The sequence below is a fragment of the Euprymna scolopes genome, chromosome 20 (genome assembly GCF_053919585.1).
Source record: "Euprymna scolopes isolate OS-2025 chromosome 20, ASM5391958v1, whole genome shotgun sequence".
NCBI lineage: Eukaryota > Metazoa > Mollusca > Cephalopoda > Sepiida > Sepiolidae > Euprymna > Euprymna scolopes.
Genome location: NC_136501.1, coordinates 55,498,068 through 55,520,306, shown reverse-complemented (window position 1 = coordinate 55,520,306; position 22,239 = coordinate 55,498,068). Strand labels below are relative to the sequence as shown.

Here is a 22,239-nt window from a genome sequence, read left to right as displayed (position 1 = left end):
CATTCCACTTAAGTCACCAAATTTACCGAATTTCCATTAATAACGATTACTATATTGTCCAATTGACTACTGCACACATATTTAACCCTTATCTTCGAGTGGTTTCTGGACCTTGATAAGTGGTGATGCCTATGTAAAAAAAAAAAAAAAAAAAAAATTCCCGTTTTATTTGTTTGTCTATTTGTGACAGGACGGCTACATTACACAAAGAATGAGACTAATGGTTAAGTTAAATACTTGCAAGAATTCTAAGGAAAGTAAAAGTCTGAGAGTTACCAAGACCAATGTGATGATTTTTGTTTATAGTGGTGGAAATCTCACCAAAAGAGGAAAATTTTCCCCGCTCAGTTTATGATGAGGAAGTCGAATGTAATTCAATTTTTTGTGGTACATGTAAGAATTGGCTAAACACTAATCCATGTGCAAGAAATATGATATAATGGAGGTAGGTGAATATTTAGATGTGGACGGAGTATATCCGGATGGTGAAGCCATTGAGGTTGTCACAAAGTTCTGTTAACTTTAATAATACAATTGGAGCACATGGTGGAGTAGGTGGTAGTATGGTTGCAAGAATTGAAAATGGGTGGAATGAGTTTTCCTATTACTAACAGAACATTATTACCGTTTTCCAAAGGAAGAGTCTATCAGTCATGTGTGTACAGTTTTATAATGCTTGTAAGTGAAAACAGGCCAGTGAGGGTTGAGGGCATGCATTGCATGGAGAGAAATGATATCAGAATGATACAACAGATGTGTAATGTGAGTCTTAAAAATAGGTTTACATCTGATGATCCCAGAAGAAGATTAAATCTGGACAGTGTAGGAAGATGTGTGCAAAACAGGAGACTTTCATGGTATGGTCACAGTGAAAGAATGGGTGAGAGTTCTTCGGTTAATATGTGTAGAACAGTCAAGGTAATAATTTTCAGTTCCAAAGAAAACCTGAGAGGAAATGATGCAAATTGAGGGAATATAGGATGAATAATGACCTGGCTAGAGATAGGATGATTTGGAAATCAATTTTTAAAAGCCGCCCAACACATGCAAGCATATAAACCAGACTTTAAATGTGTATAGTAGTTGTAGTAATGTTAGAAGTAGTAGTAGTTTGGTTTGGTTGTTTTGTTTTATGGCATATCGACCCATTTTAGGTTGTTTAATGGCGCTTCTAGTAATTTTGGTAACTGTTTTCATGCTTAAAGTTCTTCATATCTTTAAATATTTATTCATACTGTTTGGTTTTGTTGTTTTCTAGAGAAAAATTGCTTTCCTTTTTGGCTTTGCAAAAAAATGATTGAGTTTTGCAAAAGGAAAAGAAAAAAAACAATAACATCAATACTTGTCTCATTTTAGGTCAGAAAGCCAGTATCTTCACACATCCTGATCGAGTAGTAGTAGTAGTAGTAGTAGTAGGAGTAGGAGTAGTAGTAGTAGTAGCAATCTAAATAAAAAAATTAACTTTATATTTAACCATTGAAAATCTTACACAATAATATAATCTATATATCTATAAAAGTGAAATTGTCTGTTTGTGTGTGTCTGTGTGTGTACATTTTCCTACCAAACTACTCTGTCAATTTTCAGTCTACAGGCTCGAGATTTGACATAAGGGGTATTGAGATCTGGGAAATCTTTTTAATCGGTTTTCGGACAAAAATTTGGCTGTCAAGGGGTCAAAGATCAACGATTTGACCTTTGAAAACTCTACCAAACTGGGTCTAAACTTGAAATTTTAGATGTAGGTTACTTGGACATGGATCAAACTTTTTAATTTGATTTGAGCCCAAAACAATAAATTTTAAGGGGTCAAAATTGGAGTCAAAGTTTTAAAAAAAATTGACCTCTGTGGTATCTACCAAATTACTCAACCAATTTTTGGTCTACACATTTGAAATTTTACATAAAGTGTATTCAGACATATGGCAAGCTTTTTAATCAGTTTTTGGCCGAAAATTTGGCTGCCAAGATTCTACCAAACTTCTCCCCTAATTTAAGTCTAAATACTTTAAATTTTAGATGTAGGTTACCTGGACGTGAGTCAAACATCTTAATATATATATATATATATACATATGCACATAAAGTTATGAACAGTACATAGGGTCCGAGCTAAGCCGTGCTGAACTGCTTGTCTATAAAAAAGATTTCATGAGTGGACATTAATGAGATTCAGCAATAGGTTCAGGAGTTTCTTGGGATCTTTAATTTTCTCGGGCAATGAGAATATAAATAAATGATTTCGTCCAGAGGAATAATTAATTTTATTGCCTACTCGCATGTATTACTGATTTCTAATTGTTTAATTTTGTTTTAATACGTATAAAAATATGGTGGATAAATCATAAAGGAAGTCAATAAACAATTAAAACAAATTTAATTTGCTTATTTAGTGGAATAGTTGAATTGAGAAAATGTGGAAATTAAATAAGAGTGAATAGCACAGCTGCATCATCTGAAGATATTCTATTGTTTGTTTCGATCCGCCCTTTACATAAATGTAAGGTAATATAGTTGGGAATAACTTTACTTATCATTGTTTTTTATCTGATTAATATTAACTAGCAGGACCTGTGGAAATTCCACAGGGGACTCATTTATATGTAATATATTGATATTGGCATTCTGTAGATGTTCAGCGTAAATGAAGATGCTTTGATATTATTGTAGCTCTTTTGTTAAAATTGCAAAAGTATTTATTTAAGCTAGCAGGAATAAAGTATGCTTAAATATGAGATTTCAATTTTTTTTTTTTTTTACATAGGTATCACCACTTATCGAGGCCCAGAGACCACTCGAGGATAAGGGTTTGGACAATATAGTAATCGTTAGTAATGGATATTGGGTAAATTTGTTAACTTGAGTTGAACGGATCATCAAGAACTTGTTTACGTTGGACTTGAAGACAACCATATATTGTAGTCAGCTGAAAAGTAGGCGAACAGAAGACAATTCCACAAGCATGCAGTTCTAAAAAAGAAGCTTTGTTCTTGGAATCTACATTTAGGTTTCGGCACAAATAAAGAGTGAGGGAAATTATTTGTAGTATTTTCAGCTAGACGAGTGTTTCTCATGAAAGTTTGGCGAGGGGTGACAGAATTCGTATATATTATTATAGAGTTAATGTTCTTTCGATTTTCTATATATTATAAAGTTGTGATTTCAAAATTAAATATATATCCATATGACTTGGCTGCATCAGCTTGAATCGAAACCGAAACCAAAACTCATGAAATTATTTATTACAATCTTAACAATTAAATGACAGTCACTCGGATGTCAGCATGATACACAAAATAAATAACACACACGCTATCCTATTAATATATAAATACTATTTGTGTTCATTTTATTTACACACAAAAATTGAAACAATAAGAACAGCACTTACTAAACTTCGCTGATTTTTGTATTTTAATTTAAAAATAAATATTATATAAACAGAAACCATCTTTTCCATTGATTTCAACGAAATAGATGTACTGTGACTAAAGCCGCCGTTAGGACTGCCGGCAACCACTGTAAAAGAGTAATAAAGAATGCGAGAGAGTTGTACGCCCAGTCGAAATAGATGCGCTGAAACTAATCCACTATCAATAATTTCTCCCATTCTTTATCTGTGCTTAAACCTTTATGTGGATTCCATGAACAAAGCTTCTTTCCTAGACTTGATCACCTGTTGAACTTTGTTTTATTATTATTATTATTATTATTATTATTATTATTAATAATAATAATAATAATAATAATAATAATAATAATAATATAAATCTCACCTGTCTGTTTACATGTATGTATGTATGTATGCATGTATGTCTTTCGACAGAGGTGTCGGATTTTCATGAGATCGGTATTATTTTGAAGCTCACACCTTCGGATAACAAATATCGAAAAATTGGGCAAGTACATTAATTTCTTCACCCTCAACTAGACACTTTTCTACAGGGAGGCGTTCCTCTTTTTCACCGATATTTTCAAAAGTCATCGCCTCTTTTCGATTGTCTAGCCTTAATTGAAACCTACGTCATTTTCGGTTTGGCAATGGCCGCAACAGTTAACGCGTCACTTTTTTTCTTTTTTTTTTCACTTTCTTTTCCTCCTCCGCGGTGTGAGTTCGAGTCTGCCTGCCTACTACCACTTTTTTTTTGGCACTTGCAATTTTCCCTTTTTTTTCTTTTTTTGCTAAACCAACACCCTTACACACACCTGTAAGAAAAAAATGTAAGGAAAAATTCAAGATGGCGCCCGACTCTCTCTTTAACACGGTAAGATATCCTCAACACGGCACAAGAAGCAACAGCCACACGATTCCCCAGCCAACTCAATCGTCACTCCCCCACGTCTTTCCCCTCACCCGCTTTTATCGTCATTCTAGGCCGGCTAAATTTGCATATTCCGAGAATTCGTGTGACTTTGCGAGACATCATACTTTACAAAAGACGGCGGTCGCCATCTTGGTCCTCTTTTCTATTTTTGGTCGGTAACGCTGAGCTGGTCTCGAGGTAAGTCTTTTTCCCCTCATCCGTCTCTCCCACGTACCCACACAACACGCAAACACGCGGGCGCTTATCTCCTGGATGCATGTTACACTCCCCCCTGATCTGATGATCACATAGAGAGCACGGGGGGGGGGGCCTTTTAGTGCGTTTGCTTCTGCGAAGAGGTACATTCACTGTTTCAGATTCGGGCTCTGGATCTGGTTCCGCCTCATCAGATGAAGTATCGCTATCAGTCTCTGGAAGGGGCTCACTGAATCCGTGCATCGGCAGCTCATCGCTAGACGCTTCACTGCTTTCTTCTGTAGTTGTATGACGCACCTCGGTAGCTGGGCGAAGATCTCGCACATGTCGTGGGGTTCCATCGACCAAAACAGACTGCTGGCTAATCACTCCAGATATGTGTCCTCGCTTAAACTTGTCGGTGCACCGATTTCCTGGAGGCCGCACCCACACTGGATCTCCCACTTCATATCTGTTATATGTTCCCTTGTCGGTTGGCTGCGTAGTGTTGATTCCCTTCACTCCGACTCGGTACGTGTAAATAGCATTCGCAGGTGCGGTTGAAGGGGACGTCCCGTCCTTTGGCGTAATGTTGTACCAATATGTTGCTTCCGCAATAGTACATCGCTTCCTGGCAGCAATTCTCTTGATGCTGCGATGGCTTCTTTCAGCAATGCCATTTCCTGATGGCACATGCGCACATCACAACCGTAGACAGACGCCCCACTCATCTAACAACTGCCGGACTTGCTGGCTACAAAACGCTGCATCATTGTCAGTCAGGAGCTCTTCCGGCGCACCTCGCTCAAAAAAAATGGATGATAGGTGGCGAACAACATTTGCTGAATCCTGTCTGGTCATCTGCCGCCACACCGCAAATCTCGTAGGCCCGCAATCAATGAGAGTTAGAAAGGGCTTGCCACTGTAATGGGTAATATCCATGGCCAGCCGCTGCCACACACTCTCAACTTCCAAGCGACCCTTCTGCCATCGCTCTGGTGCAGGATCAATAGACTGGCAAGCCTCACAATTTCTGACGATCTGTCTGACATCCATCTTGGTCACTGCTGGGTATGCACGCCTCACAAAATAAAGGGTCCTCTTGATACCCGGATGTCCGCTCTGTGCATGAATTTTTTGTATTTGACATGGGTCGATTGCAACTGCACAAGATCGAGCAGTAATCTCCATTCCCATCTTCGCGGCTTCATACCATTTGTGAGGTACACGGGTCAGTTGGTCAGCACGATTACAATGTGATGGCACCAGAGTGACGCTCAGTGATAGCCCATACTCAGATACCAGGTTTTTTAGCGTGTCTAGCCTTCTCCGTATTAACATTTCGCTTGCTGTCTTGGTACGGATTCGTGTCCGTCCTAAAAGTGTGTCAGACACCCAGTGGTAGACACAGAGAGAATCTGTGTACAAGGTCAACTTCTTAGACTGCCACTGCAGGGCCAGATTTACCCCCTTTACAACAGCGTCCAGCTCTGCCAGGTTGATATGCTGAGAATCTGTTACGGGCCGCAGCCAACACGCATCCTCGAACACGTTTCCTCCTTGCTCCAACGATACTCCCAACGCCAAAGAACTGGCATCAACCCACACACCTACGTTGTCTCCGTTAACACACCACCGCCCACAGGCAGGGTCCTTCTTGTTCACTCTCTCCAGCGTCTCTTTAATCATCAAAGTTAGTAGGACATCATCGGATATGTCATCCCAACCCGTGGTTGTTAAATTTGCTCTGCGTTTAATCACACCAACAGCTGCGCGGAGCCAGCCACAGACCGGTAAGTGACCAACAAGTTTTCCACACCAAGAAAAAACGGTCCGCCTTGTAACGAGGTTGGGGATGCTTGGAATTTCACTGCCACGCCTCCATTGTAGGGTGCCATCCTCTTCATAAACATCCAATCCCAATACACGTGCTCCTTCCCTTAAACGTTCGGGATTCTTGCATTCCAGACCAAACTGAGCCAACTTTTCTTTGACACACGACGCAGACTGTACATCTTCATTGACGTATACGTCATCAATGTAAGCTGACGTTGAGTCCCTCATGGGCTTTTCTTGGGACAATACTGTGTTGACAATAGTCTTCATGATCTGTGGTGCCACATTTAGGCCGAAGCCAAGGCGTGTAAGGCAGTACCTCTGCCCCTGGAACCAAACTGTCTGGAACGGCCACAACGTCTCATCAACTCGCACCTGTAAATAGGCTTTTCGTAAATCCAATATTGAGACATTAGTGCCTTTCTGACGCCATTCCCTCAACTTACTGGCGCATACGTCAGCATCGGCAGTGTAGGCTTCAATATGCTTGTTAAGCTCCCTATAGTCCAGCACGGGCCGTACTTTCGACTTGTTATGCTGTACTACTGCCATCAAGGGTATTAGACCCTTCGGAGGCCCAAGCTTGTCCTCAGGGTAGGGGATTAACCAGCCATCTTGGATCCACGCCTTTAGTTCCTTTTCGTATTCTGCTCGGGCCTCACTGGGTATAGGGTACTCTGCAACCCCATTCTTGAGTTTAGTCGGTGCCATTCCCTCGGTCCACTTCCAAGATGCAATCCAGGCCCTCTTGCGCGAGTCGTAGTCCACTGTAAAATCCGGCCGATCGATATGGAGCGCTGCACACACTGGGGCCTCTAAGAATCGCACCTTTCCATCCCGATGAATTGCGACTCCCCCCAGCGCCTTGATGGCATCGTATCCGAGCAACAGGTCAAACCCCAGGAGATTTCCTTGGGTCACGAGCACATTGATCTTAGTGGCTGCACCGGTGTCCGTGTAGATCTTGACAGTTCCAGCTCCACAGCATGTCTGGGTCTCGCCTCCTATCGTGGTGACTTTGATCTTCCTCTTAGTCCAACTTGGACACAGCCTGGTGCTCACTATAGTATGCGAACAGCCTGAGTCGAGAAGTGCTGAGCAGGGTATCCTGTTTACGTAGACGGTTATTACTGGTTGCGCCTTGTTCAAATTTTGCTCGGGGAGCAGGGCGGCGCTGACGTCCTCTCCCCTGATACGTTTCCCGCACAGTTTTGGGCTAGATGCCCCAAACCGCCACACTTAAAACAGCGCACACGCCCCCTGTTGGTGCAATTCCTTGCAAAATGTCCGCGTCGGCCGCAGCGAAAACATTTCCCATTGCTTGCAGGGTTCTGATTCGGAATCTCCCGAGCGCCAATCTGGCCTGTCTGTGTCGCCATCACAACTGGTTCCCCCAGGTCCTCCTCATCTTTGATGATGGCTCGAGCACGTTCCATCAAGTGTTCCATGGTCGTTGTTGAAACGCTGGTTGAGGCTCTCAGTAGCTGCTTCACCCGAGTGGGAAGGCCCGCCACAAACGCGTACGCGAGCGTCCGCTCCGACACCCCTCCACCGAACAGAACTGCGAGTTTCTTTAACTCAGCGAAGAAAACGTCCACGCTTTCCTCTGGTAGAAGTTTTCGGGAAGCAAATTTTTCATAGGCCGTACAAGGATCCATGGCAAATGCCTTGTACAGCGCAGCTTTAATTGCGGTGACATCTCCCTTTTCGGTAGCACTGAGTTGCTGATATACACTCAAGGCACCCCCAGCCAATCTCAGGGGAATTACAGTGTGTACCCTTTTCACCTCACAAAGGTCGCACGTCAGCTCGACCCTTTCAACCCAGTCGACGATGGACGTGGACCCGTCAAACTCGGGTATGAGCTTTAAGTCAAATTTCGACTCGGTCATAGTCCTAGAGGCCAAATGGCCGAAATAGCTTGTAAGAAAAAAATGTAAGGAAAAATTCAAGATGGCGCCCGACTCTCTCTTTAACACGGTAAGATATCCTCAACACGGCACAAGAAGCAACAGCCACACGATTCCCCAGCCAACTCAATCGTCACTCCCCCACGTCTTTCCCCTCACCCGCTTTTATCGTCGTTCTAGGCCGGCTAAATTTGCATATTCCGAGAATTCGTGTGACTTTGCGAGACATCATACTTTACAAAAGACGGCGGTCGCCATCTTGGTCCTCTTTTCTATTTTTGGTCGGTAACGCTGAGCTGGTCTCGAGGTAAGTCTTTTTCCCCTCATCCGTCTCTCCCACGTACCCACACAACACGCAAACACGCGGGCGCTTATCTCCTGGATGCACGTTTCTTTTCCGCCTACACGTCACGGGTTCAAGCCTGCTTACTACAACTTTTCTTTTCCACAAAAAAAAAAAAAAAAAAAGAAAAAGAAAATTCTTCATTTCTTTTTCTCTCTTAGTTTCCCCTCTCTGTCCTGCTCTAAGTAAATCTGTCGACCTAGTCCACAAATTCCAAAATTTCATCATGACAAGTTTCAACAAAAAATACACGATTAAACCCGGTTCTCCAACTTCCAACGTAGACCCCTACTACCATGTCTCCTTCTCCAACATCAGGGGTCTTCGTTCTAACCTTCCAGAGGTTGAAACCCAATTACAGGAGACTAAACCAGACCTTTTATTTTTAAGTGAAACTGGCATTGGACAGGCTATTTCCCTAGATGAGTTTGCAATTACAGGATACTCTAACTTAACTTCTAAATCTGACCCCCAAGATCGCCATGGGCATGGAATATGTGCCTATATTAAAGATAGCTTTCCATGTGGGAGGGACATCTCCAGGGAAGATCCTAACTTACCCTATATGTGTTTCCGGGTTGCTTTAGCTCACACTACTGCATTTATATTTACTCTCTATCGCCCCCACAACAGCGGAGTTACTATCTTTCAAAGCATATCTGAGAAAATTGACCAAGTCCTTTCTACTTATCCTTCAGCTAACATTAACGTATGTGGAGACTTCAATGTTCACAACGTCGAATGGTTGACCCACTCAAACAAGACCGATGATGAGGGGAGGTTCTGTCATGATTTCTCCATTGCCTATGACCTCACTCAGATTGTTCAGGAACCTACCCGTGTGCCCGATAATGACGGCCAGTATGCGAGCCTACTAGACCTTTTTCTCACAACTTGCCCTGAACTATGTTCAGTTTCTGTTCTGTCGCCTCTTGGATCTTCCGACCACTCTGTTGTATCAATTAAGATAAAAATGAAATGTAATAAGTCCCCAGACGTACCTCTTCATCGTACAGTATATCTGTGGCACTATTTCCTTGTGCCACTGTTTCTAACACACTCTGCAGCATGGACGGGTGGTAAATTGTCCATGAGCGTAGAGATACAAAGAAACCCCTTCCCATAATCCCCTTGCTATCTTTCTGCCTCTTTCCTGCACGACCACCATGATGTGAGGACGCATAGACTGTCTCTCCGTAAATGAGGGGGGCCACCCCCTCCCTCAACACTAGTTAGGGTAGGTTAGTTAGCTTCGAAAAGCCTATTATCCATTTTTAATCGTAAAAATGAATTGTAAATTGTTTTTTGTAATATATATTGTATTTCTAATGTAAAATAAAATAGTTAGTCATACCTTATGTATATTACAATTGTGTCGCGTGTCATTTTTCTTGTGTCTGCCATGAATGCCTTCATAAATGTCTGAAGTCGAAAGGCGGCCCTGAGGACAAAGAAATGAAGATTCCCACCAGAATGCCACCAGGGTGAAGAGATCATCTTGAGAAAGGAAAGGAGCCACACCCAAAACCAACATCTCAGGTATGATTTTCTTCTTACTACACAGACCCTAATGACTGGCCCATCTTCATGTCTTCATGAGACCGCTTTAAGACATTTACTATAACACGTCTGTCGGTCACACCCCAGTGACCGGCTGATTGTGGTATAAATGGTTGCCTTAAGACTCAGGATTGACCCTGGTTAATTACCAGACGGATCTCGTCGCATCTGTGTCGCAGTATAAATGATGCACTATGACCAGAACATATTGTTTCCCAGCATGGAAATAATTTCGACCCTTAAACCCACGGCACAACCAAAAATAACGACCACTAGACGAATCGAATAAAAAAAAAATGGTCCACGGTCTTTAAAAACGGAAAAAACTATTATTTCTGGCAAAATTTAAAAAAATGGCAGACCAGTACACACGCGCACAAAAAAAAAAAAACGCACTCAAAAAAGAAGATTTAGAACCTGAACAAAAAATTGTCTTGCACCTACAAAAAAAAAAAAAACGGTTTGCAAAAGATCGATTTAAAAAAAAAAAAAAAGAAGAGTATTGAAAGTAACCCTTCGAAAAAAAAGTAAGAAATGTGTCCCACACACACAAAAAAAAAAAAAAACAGAGATGAGAAAAAAGTGTCTCTAGAATATGCAATATCTCTTTCTCTCTCACGCTTTCTCTCTTTCTGTCTCTCTCCGGATATATATCGATATGTGTGTATATCTATGCATCTTGTTATTACGTGAAAAAAAAAAGAAAAAAATCATTCAAACACGAAGCTCGAAAAATAAATTAAAAAAAAAAAAAAAAGGAAAGAAAATAAAGGATACCTAACATTTTTTATCTGATCTTTATTTCAGGTTTATAAAAATATAGGACTTTTTAAAAAAAATTCTTTTGACTTTGCAAGTGTTAGATTCAGATTTGAAAAAATAGAACTTTTACATTACATTTTATTCCATGAACAGTTGATGTGTTTATTTTTCAGGTTAGGTACCAATTTACGCTGAAACATAAGGGGACTTTTTGATTTGATAATGTTTTTTATTTATTTTTTTTGTCTGTTAAAAAAAGAAAAGAAGGGAAAGAAAAAATATTATCGCTAAAAATTTAGATTACATAATACGAAGTTTTCTTTGTGTGAGCGCCTTACAAAATTGATAAAAACAAGATTTTTTCTATTTTATTTTTTTTTAAACTCGTAGAAATGTTTAATGTCTACCTGTCACTCATTTTTTAAAACAATGGCCGCACATGGGAAAGATAAGCTAAGATGACCTCGTCATGGTGTTTGTGAGGTTGTTAAGGGATGGGTGGTAGAACAACGCTACCTGCCTCTCTCTCTCTCTTCTTCTCTCTATCTCTCTCTCATTCCCTTACCTGTGAGGACGAGAGAGTGACTTTTAAAATCGTCGAAGATTTTTTTTTTGTTATTACGTAATGGTGTTATGAGGGTGGTGGGGTGTGTAATGGCATCGCTCTGCCTCTATCCCCTTCTTTTTCCCCTCATTCTCTTTCTCTACTCTTGCGTTTTAATGATTGTATAGCTAAACCCCCATGGCTGATTGCAGGAGGGCATATAATAACGAATTAACTTGGAGTTTTTTAAATTTTTCTACCAAGTTTAAAGAACAAAATTATTTATGCTTCGTTAAATTACATTAAATGATGTCTTCAATTGGTTTTTATTAAAAATAAAAACTGAGACGATTATTCAAACAGCACTTAAAGTACTTTTTTGAAGTCTTCGAGTGTTTGGAAAAGCCAACTGTTACATGATTACGTTAATTTTTTAAGAGTTCTCTGAAATGTTCATAGTTGTTCTTAAAGAAAAAATTACGCTATTACATTTCGAATATTCTCTGAATTTTTAATAATTTCTAAGGAAATATTGTTTGACTAACGAAAGAGATTTTCCTGAACTCTAGATGATTTTAAGGAAGAATTATTCGAGCAAATTCTTTAATTTAAGGTTTATTTGAAATTGGACCGTATGATAGGGGTCCCTGAAATATTAACTGAGGAGTATATACGTAAAATTGAATTAATTATTAAGAAAAAAAAAGATTTCCTCAGTCTAGAAAGATCTCTCTTTAATTGAAATTTTAATTTTTTCGAGCTTTTAACTATACAGAACTGGTCGTTAACTAATGTAACTCCCAGGTGTGGCGGGAGTTTATTAATTCGAAATAATCCTTGTGAGTGAGTTTAGGAAAAGAATTGCTTTTAAATGATAAAATAATTACTTTGGAAAATAAAGTTAATTAACGTGAAATGTTTCTGAATTCGAAATGACCTTGATAATGGTCTAAAAGAAGAAATGATTTTTAAGAATCAATTAAATAACTTTAAATGTACACTGAATTTTAAAAATAATAATTACGAAATGAAAAAGTTTTGGGATGTCTCTGAATCTCATTGTGAAGGGTAAATTGATTCAAAATGAATTTTCTATGATCTTTTCGGAAGATTAATTTTAATAATGAACCAAATGTTTGGAATAATTTTTGAATTGTATTACGAAAAATGGGTCTATTCGAAGTTTATGACCTTTTGAGAAGATTGTTTTTTATAATAATAAATGAATTACTTTGGAAAGAAGTTAACTAACATAAATTGATTTTAACGATGAACCAAAATACTTGAAATAATTTTGAAATTTTGGAATTAAATTTTAATGATTTTTTGTAAATCAAGTTTTGAAAAAATACACATACTTTTTAAATGTACCCTGAAATTTGGGAAAAAGTTAATTATGAATGTAATAACTGAAATGCGTTTGCATTGTGTAAACAAATTCTAATTGTGACCGAGGTGCTCTGAAATGATTTTTTAAAAATGTTTTCTTTTTAAGAAAAAAAATTGTTAACACCCTATTTCATTGATTTAATGTATACCAGGTTTCTGAATTGTTTATTTTTGGAAATTTTTTTCCCCCTAATTGAGTATTCTAACTCATGAAGGCTGAGTGCCCTTCTTAGTTAATTCTTTATATAATTAATAAATATTCCGTGGTGGATAGTTTTTATTGGTCGCTCGGCGGCAGACTCCTTGCTCTAACAGAATTAATTGGATTAGAACCTCTGAAGACCAAGGTTTTACTAAATCCATATAGGTCGGCGTGATGAGGTCACGTAACCCCGACTTATCTAAAATACATTATACTGGTTGCTGAAGAGAGCGTAAGTCCAGTAACTGAAGTAATAACTTGGAATACATATAGGTCGGCGTGATGAGGTCACGTAACTCCGACTTGGTTAAAATACATTATACTGGTTGCTGAAGGGAGCGTAAATCCAGTTATGGAAATAATGTTATGCAGACTAAATTAAAAAACGTATAGGTCGGCGTGATAGACTCACGTAGAATCCGGCTTAGTGAAATACGTATAGGTCGGCGTGATAAACTCACGTAGAATCCGGCTTAGTCAAATACGTATAGGTCGGCGTGATAGACTCACGTAGAATCCGGCTTAGTGAAATACGTATAGGTCGGCGTGATAAACTCACGTAGAATCCGGCTTAGTGAAATACGTATAGGTCGGCGTGATAAACTCACGTACAATCCGGCTTAGTGAAATACGTATAGGTCGGCGTGATGAACTCACGTAAAATCCGGCTTTGTTAAAAAATATTATACTGGTTGCTTAAGAAAGTGTAAATCCAGTAACTGAAATCATGAGGTCATTGCCTCGATGGAGGGCGAGGATGATTACCCTCTCTGGTATTTGAAGCAGTATACCAGTCTACCAGGAGCCTGGTGGAAAAAAATAACTTGCTTCACTGAGTTCCTGATGGAACGTAGAGCATGGAGACATTGATTGCTGACGGCCGGTTGACGCACCATTCACGGAAAATTAGGGACTTCTGAAATTTATGAATGCTCATAAATTTCGGATAGCATAGGGAGGGATGTGGCACTATTTCCTTGTGCCACTGTTTCTAACACACTCTGCAGCATGGACGGGTGGTAAATTGTCCATGAGCGTAGAGATACAAAGAAACCCCTTCCCATAATCCCCTTGCTATCTTTCTGCCTCTTTCCTGCACGACCACCATGATGTGAGGACGCATAGACTGTCTCTCCGTAAATGAGGGGGGCCACCCCCTCCCTCAACACTAGTTAGGGTAGGTTAGTTAGCTTCGAAAAGCCTATTATCCATTTTTAATCGTAAAAATGAATTGTAAATTGTTTTTTGTAATATATATTGTATTTCTAATGTAAAATAAAATAGTTAGTCATACCTTATGTATATTACAATTGTGTCGCGTGTCATTTTTCTTGTGTCTGCCATGAATGCCTTCATAAATGTCTGAAGTCGAAAGGCGGCCCTGAGGACAAAGAAATGAAGATTCCCACCAGAATGCCACCAGGGTGAAGAGATCATCTTGAGAAAGGAAAGGAGCCACACCCAAAACCAACATCTCAGGTATGATTTTCTTCTTACTACACAGACCCTAATGACTGGCCCATCTTCATGTCTTCATGAGACCGCTTTAAGACATTTACTATAACACGTCTGTCGGTCACACCCCAGTGACCGGCTGATTGTGGTATATATCGATACACTAAGGCTGACTGGGATAGCTTCCATACATTTATATCTGATCTACCTCTGCATTCCATGTTTAAAAAGGATGTGTCCTCTATAGTATTAGACCTAACTGAATGGTTAATTGTAGGTATTGACCATTTCATACCCTCTAAAAAGTTTCAGCAAAAACCTAACAGCCAGCCATGGTTCTCTCCAGAATGTGCTGCTGCCATTGCGCACAGAAATCACTTTTTCCACTGCTTCAAACGTAATAGATGTATGGAAAGTAAAGCCGTTTTCAGGACTGCCAGCAACCATTGTAAGAAAGTAATAAGGAACGCAAGAGAGTTGTATGCTCAATCTGTTAAGTCCAAAGTAGCTGAGCAGCGGCTTGGTTCCCACCAGTTTTGGCAAATAGCAAACAGAATCCTGAACAGAAGCGTGTGCTCCATCCCAACTATTATCAATGGACCTGAGGTAATCTCGTCAGCATCAGACATAGCCAAACTCTTTGTCAAGAACTTTGCAGCTAATTCTACCCTTTGCGACCAAGACCGCCAACCCCCAATATTTCCTCCTGTATCAGAAAACACGCTATGTGATATACGTATATTTGTACGTGATGTTGCGAAGCTAATCAAAAACCTTGATTCGAGTAAAGCAACTGGCCCTGATGGTATTCCAATTATAGTACTCAAAAAACTTCAACCTGAACTAGCGCCCATACTTACAAAACTGTTTAAACGTTGTCTTAAGGAGAATAGTTTCCCATCTCCCTGGAAAATCTCATCAGTATGCCCTGTATTTAAGAATTCAGGTGATCGCTCATCCCCCTCTCAGTACAGGCCAATAAGTCTCCTGTGCGTCATGAGTAAGTTGCTAGAATCTGTGTTAAATACAGAAGTAATCAAACATCTCAACAAAAATAACCTTCTTAGTGACACTCAATATGGTTTCCGTTCTGCTAGATCTACAGCAGATGTCCTTACAGTAATATCGCATAGGATTAGCAAATCTCTCGACGGTGGCAATCTTTCTAGGGCAATTGCTCTTGACATATCTAAAGCCTTTGATAGGGTATGGCATAAAGGTTTACTTCATAAGATCGCTAGCTATGGTATAGCTGGAAAAGTCTTCTCAATTATTAAATCATTTCTTTCTGATAGGTTCATAAGAGTAGTAGTTGAGGGGCAAAAATCAGAAGCTCACAGTATTAATGCCGGTGTCCCTCAGGGATCCATCCTGGGCCCAACTCTTTTCCTGATCTACATTAATGATCTTCCAAATCATATCCTTACATCATTTGTAGACATTTATGCTGACGACACTACCATTTATGGTACCACATCTAAGACAGTAAACGACCAAATTCTCTCCAATTCTCTCTCCTCTGATCTTGAGCACGTAGTACAATGGGGAAAGGAGTGGCTGGTTACTTTTAATGCATCTAAAACCAAGCTTCTCTCTTTACATCATCAACATTCTAATCCACATTTGTCATCAATTGAAATGAATGGCTCTCGTCTTCAGGAGGCCTCAAGTTTTGACAAGCTTCTGGGCTTGACCATTACTCCTGATCTTAAATGGAACACGTATATCAAATCTGTTGCTAAGGCCGCTGGAAAAATGGTGGGATCTTTCTATCGATCCAGTAGATATCTCACTGCTGATGCTATTCTCTATCTATATAAGAGCCAGGTACGTCCAAGGATGGAATACTGTTGCCACATCTGGGCAGGAGCTGCTAGAAAGGACTTGTCCTGCCTTGATAGAGTTCAAAATAGACTTCGTAGCCTCGTAGGAGATGTCCTTTTCTCCTCCTTGCAACCTCTATCTCACAGAAGAGATGTTGCGAGTTTGTCTCTGATGTATCGTTATTTTCATGGAAAGTGTTCAACTGAGCTTCAATCTATGGTCCCCCCTCGCCAAACTTTCACAAGAAACACTCGTCTAGCTGTAAACACTATCAATAATTTCCCCCACTCTTTATCTGTGCCTAAACCTAAACGTAGATTCCATGAACAAAGCTTATTTCTTAGAACTGCACGCCTGTGGAATTGTCTTCCGTTTTCCTGCTTTCCAGCTGATTACAATATGGTTGTGTTCAAGTCTAAAGTAAATAAGTTCTTGATGAGCCGTTCCATATAAGTTATTAAATTTACCAAATTTTCATTACTAATGATTACTATATTGACCAATTTCTACTGTACACTCTTTAACCTTTATCCTTGAGTGGCCTCTGGGTCTTGATAATGTGGTGATGCCTTTGTAAAAAAAAAAAAAAAAAAAAAAAAACACACATCGCCTAACACCCGAGCAACGCCAGGAGGCACCCAGGCTAGTAATAATAATGAGTGCCGCGCTGACTGGCAAGCTCCAATCCCTGTTATATTGTCGAATTACTACATCCACAGAACATGCTTTAATGAACTTACACGCTTTTGCACTCTCAACGTAAATACCCTTGACAAATTTTCATGGTGCATCTTTTTTCCAGAGCTTGTTGAGAAGTACTCGATCAAGTTCTAGCACAAATGCACTGCAGTGACTAACCATACAACAAAAAAAAGCATAAAGATTTAATATTCATCGTGGGCAGCAGTTTTAATCGCTGGAATATTTTCTGGATCCAACTGTCGACCATCTTTGTCAAAAAATACATCCCAGATATTTCATTGTTGTTCAAAAAATTCATAGTTTTCAGATTTTAAATGAAATTCATACTACTGAATCATTTTTTTTTAGGTAAAAATCAAACATTGTAAAAAGTTTGTGTAGCGCTTGTAATGAAGATACCATCAATGAATCTGGCAACTCCTGTCAATCCGGTTAACATTACATCCATCCTTTGCTGGAATACGGCTGGGGTTGGTTTGATTATATACGAAGACGATTGAATCCAAACAATCCGTTAATGTGTATTGATTGTCAGAAACTCGTTTGACTCCTCATCAACCTCTAATTGCAAGAAAGCATCCCCAAAATCAATGTTTGCAAAACAATTTTCACCACTTAACTTTGTGAAAAGATCTGGCAAAATTAATAGATACTGAGGTGCATCTTAGGAATTGTTCAATCCAGTGGAATAATCATCACATAATATTACTCTTCGATTTATTTTTTGAAAACAACAACAATATGAACTATCATACAGAGTAAGTGTGTGATTGTAGTACTCCTTTTTATTGGAGACACTTGGTAAAATTAGTCGTAATATACACTATTCTTGAGGTTTAAAGTTCAATTTTCAGGGTGGGGGGAGGCGGTATTCAAAATACAACAATTGCAAATTACTTAGAACTTCTACCCGGTCATGGCTGACGGAACAAGAGCATGCTACCTCCCTGAATTAAATAACGGATTTTATATAAATTTCCAAGTTTGACAGAAAGATTGCTGAATTCAACAAGATACACCTGAAGAAGGTCAGAGGTTACATCGATTGAAACGTTGTGGTAATAATACTCAAGATAAGAATAGTAGCCAGATTAATCCACATAATATGAACTTCTGTTGGTTTGTTAAAATCTTTTCTAACAAGTTTGGAACGATCACCATTCTTTATTTTATGTTTCTTTTTCTCAATATTCGTCCGGTGATTAGTTTGGTGATAGTGCACTTATTGACCAGCGCTATTCTTTAAGTAGTATTTTCAAGTTTAATTAAAGTTTTATGCTATCTGTTTTTTTTTTATCAAATTGTAAGGTTAAAGTACAGATTAGGTACAAAACAACCTCCTCTCCCCGTGTTAAGAATGGCTTTCTAAATAGTAACGTCATTATTTCAGCACGGATCAATAAGTGCACTAGTACCAATAGTTTATCTCAATCTTTCTTCGCCAGATAAAGTGAAGTGATAGTTATTGTGAGATATGGGACGAATATAAAGAATAACTTGTATAAAAAAAAAGCAACTCTTCTGTATAGATCAATAATATCTATTGTACAACTGAAGAAGAATCACTTATTAGTTTAGACATATTAACGGAAACGCGCTGTGCGATATATACAATCTTAAAATGTCTGCTACCTGAAAAAAATTCAAGGGACGTTACCCACTCTAACAAACGTTTTCTGGTGAAAAAAAGATAATCAAGGTCAAAAAGTTACTTCCTTTTCAAATAAAAAAAAAGACGGTCTATTATTTATGGATGAAATCTGTTTCACCTTATAATGGAGAATATGTACAACATTTAGACTCATCTAATAAACGAAGGCATAAAACACAGACTATGAGGTACCTTCAATAAGTTTCCAGATTTTTTTCATATGAGCACTTTTAGTGATAGTACACACATGAACTCCAAGTAATCTCCTCCGGCTGCAATGCCCTTTTTGCACTGTTCCAAGAACTTCTGGAAGGCCCTATGGAAGTCCTCTTGTGTGAGCATGTCAATGACCCTCGTCACAGCCTCTTTCATCTCGATTGTCTCATAACGACAGCCTCTAAGGTTTTCCTTGAGCTTAGGGAATAACCAAAAGTCACAGGGAGCAAGGTCTAAACCATAAGGAAGGTGAGGAACTGTCTGTATGCCCGTCTTGGTCAAATAGTTTGTGATAAGGACGAAGTTGTGGACTGGAGCATTCGTACAAATCTTCCACGTCTTCAGTTTTCTGCAAATAATTGTGTGTACAATTATCACAGCTACAAACTGTGCACTTATTCTCTCTAGAGACGTACTACGGTCCTTATCCACAAACTTCTTTATTTGACCAATCAACTCTGGTGTTCTGACGTCCTTAATTCTCCCACACCTCTCATCATTCATAATTCCTCACAGACTCCCTTTCCTTGAATCTCTTGTGACACTCAAAAACTGATGCTCGATTCATGCAAGATGGTTCCAAATCAAGCATTCCATAGGTTACTGTGGCATTTTTCCCAAGTTTAAAACAGAATTTTATTGCATATCGTTCTACTGAAGTGTCCTCACGTCCAGATTGTATTTTTGAAATTAATTAACTGTGACAATCACGCTTTAGTAGAGTGCATTCCAATTCCTGCTGTAGCTGTTCATTTGAACCTGAAATCATAAAAATTGGTCAGTCATCTCATAAGATGTATAGCAATAACATACTAACAATTCTAAATGCCTGTACAAAAAAAAAAGTCTTGAAACTTATTGAAAGCACCTCGTACATCAAGTAATAGTCGTTTTGTTTTGTATTCTTAATAGTATTATTTTTCCTATTTCTTCTTTCCTATTTATAATTGCCTTATTTTGAGTAATGAACCTTATTGTTAACAATTCTGGATCTTAATTTTGTTTATGATGAGCTCAGTTGCAACAGCAAGACACCTTAATGTCGATATAGATTGTAACTACCTACTTACATTACCTATTGATGATGAACACGAAGAGTTAAAACATAAATAAAAACAATCCATGTCCGACAGAAACGATACGTGTAATGGGCAAACCTTGGTCGCGATCTTCTGCTAAAAAGTTCATATAGAAAAACCGTTTTAAGGACGCCAGGTCTCTTTGGTTGGTTGGTTGGTTGTTTTTGTTTTACGGCATATCAACCTTTTTCAGGTTATTTAATGCCGGATCTAGTTATTTTGGGGAACGATTTTTAATGGAGTATATTTGTTTTTTTTAAGTCGGATTCTATTTAACCTATAGTTGGGACCCTAACAAGTACTACCACTCCGGGTCAGAGTGGACTTGGGAGCAATGGTAATTAAAGGGTGGCTCCACACTCCCCAAGACCCGTAAGCTGAGGCCTCACCATCGGATATAGTCTCTTTGATGTTTATGACGATGGTGATGATGAACATATAAATAAATTTATACATGAATAAAAACAATACATATTCGACAGAAGGGATACGTGTAATGGTCAGACATTGGTCGCGATCTTCTGTTAAAAAGTTCATACAGGAAAACCTACTACGATGATTAGCTTTTATACCATCCATGCGTCAAGCGCTTTAGTGCTGCGATGAAAGTGAATATGAAACAATGGATATACGTTGCATAAATGGTTTTCCTTTTATGCCACAAAGTAATCATCGTTAAGAACGACAGAAAGAAAAGTAACCATCAAATATTTAAAGAAAATACAAAACACAAGATATAACCAAACTGCTGTGTACAAAAATACAATATCCTTGACAGTCCGATATAATAGAATTTGACAAGGAATAAATATATACTAGCAGGCCGTCTGGCGTTGCCCGGTCGTAAGACATGCTTAAATATGATATTTTAATTCATGCAGATTACGTATTTATTATAGAGACAATTCTCTATCGATTATTATATTGAATTCAATATATAGTAGTGAGACCATGACTAAAAAAAAAAATATATATATGACCTGGGTGCCATCAGCTAAACTCAAAACCAAAACATGCAACTCGCCACCCTCATGCCCTAGCCTTTGAGCAACGTCCATATCAATCAATCAATCAATCAATCAACCAATCAATAAGGGTTATGTCACTCAATGAGAAACCCCTCCCTGGACTTTAGCCCATCTATTTATCCCAAGCTATCTGCTGCCATGTAGGACCCGTGTATTATATCAGGTCGTCTGTCTACCTCATTCTTGGTCTTCATTTTGACCTCTTATATTCATGAGGTGTCTATTCTGTTGTCCTGATGGACCATCTGTTGTCATGTTATTCGTTATTGAAAAAAGACTGTCCCGTTCATTTTTTTTTTTTTGTGTGTAAAGATGTGGACAGAGTTATATGCTAAACAGCCACACATAAATACAACTGGAGGCACATTTTAATCACTAGATGTTCACATATCACACATTAGTTCACTATATATCACACATTTATATACACACACTTTAGCTATATTACAGTCTCTCACTTTTAGACAGGGTTCAACAAAGAGTTTCAAATCTAAGAGGTCTCGCACTATCAACCATGCTCGAACTACTGTCTCATCACTGCAATGTTGCATCCCTGTGCCTGTTTTATAATACTTTAATGGAATGTGCTCTAATGAACTCATAACACTTGTACTCCCCTGATGAACATAAACCCGATTAACCTGACAAGCAGCAAAACCCCACCCTTTCACTGTGGAGGTCTCTAGATGCTGGAAAAATTTCAACTCTAATAGTTTCTTCCCTTGGATTAGTAGACTTTGAAATTCCATCCGTGTTTCTTGCTTCCCTGGCTGTATTACCTTGCAGAAGTTTAAATTTAATATTTAATTTCATTGGCCAATTCCCCATAGTCCTCTGTTAGACACGATTCCAAATAGTAGTCTCTTACGTTCCAAGTGGCAATATGCCTTGTTTGGAATACAAATGAAAAAAAAACAAAAGAAAAACAGAGTTGGATATGACACATAGTAAACAAATCAAGAACAAAAAAACAAAAAACAAATTGAAGAATTCAATAATTTAAAAATAAATATTCATCAAAGGGCTTTGTTTGAGGGCTATGTCAATGCAGTATATGATAACAATCTATGTAGCAAAATAAATAACGATGACAATATTGAAACAATTTCAATAATTTTCAATTACACATACATGTTTCCAAACATAGTGAGTCACAAAAGATGGAAAGTGCGCGAATTTCCCCAAACTTCCGAGAATATATCTCTTCTTCAGGGGAGGATAGGAAGCGTAAACCAAACG

General features: G+C 38.7%; 1 protein-coding gene across 4 annotated transcripts in view; it reads right to left on the bottom strand.

Annotated features, from left to right (window-relative positions):
* Nucleotides 1–22,239, bottom strand: part of LOC145241437 (UBX domain-containing protein 11-like) — a 303,692-nt gene that overhangs the window by 97,359 nt on the left and 184,094 nt on the right. The window lies entirely within an intron of this gene.